This window comes from Ctenocephalides felis, unplaced genomic scaffold, assembly GCF_003426905.1.
Source record: "Ctenocephalides felis isolate EL2017-DRISC unplaced genomic scaffold, ASM342690v1 CF-g0.4_SCAFFOLD_03571, whole genome shotgun sequence".
NCBI classification, from domain to species: domain Eukaryota; kingdom Metazoa; phylum Arthropoda; class Insecta; order Siphonaptera; family Pulicidae; genus Ctenocephalides; species Ctenocephalides felis.
In genome coordinates this window covers 22941640-22942436 of record NW_020539725.1, presented here as the reverse complement: position 1 = coordinate 22942436, position 797 = coordinate 22941640, and positions in this window count along the sequence as shown.

Below are 797 nucleotides of genomic sequence, written 5' to 3'. Positions count from 1 at the left end.
TTATATTTTTAAATTTAGAATTTTTAGAATTCAGTAAGTTGCGAGACTAAGAACATCTTAAGAAAATCAGCTCGCACAAGTTACTCAAACATTTAATAAAATTTATAATTCTATGTCTATTGTCGCACAGTGCACACAATCGTTTAAAAGTGCAGTAATTAATTTTCTATGAAGTGATAACGGCAAAGGCAGCAGTAAGGTGTAATCGATGCCTTAACGGCTATTTTGGATATTTAGATATTTAATACCGAATAAAATTCTTATGAAAAAAATAATATTTATAAATTAAATCTTATATTCATTCGCATTTCTTATACGCTAACAGCTACATTATAGGTTCCTATTCGTGTATTTTTATAGCCTTACGTATGCCTATACGTTGCATTCTATACTATACGCCTTACATCTATACCATACGCTATATTTCATCATATACTATCAAATCCCTACATTGTATACCGAATACACCTAACCTATATCTACTATATATCCTATTACCTATAATTTTCCTTACACGATACATTAACCCTACCGAGAATCGAACCCGGGTCCGCCGCGTGGAACGCGACAACCTTAACCACTACACCACCGTAACGCTACAATCAACCGTCTTTTTTCGCGTGTCGTCGCGCCACGTTAGTAATAATTACCTAATTAAATAGAAAATGACCCGCGGAAACAACAGTGCGTCCCATAATATTATTGATGGGGGTACCCGATAGGGTAGTGGTTAAGGTGCGCGACCGCCACGCGAAGTCCCGGGTTCAATTCCCGGTATAGACAATATATAGATAGAG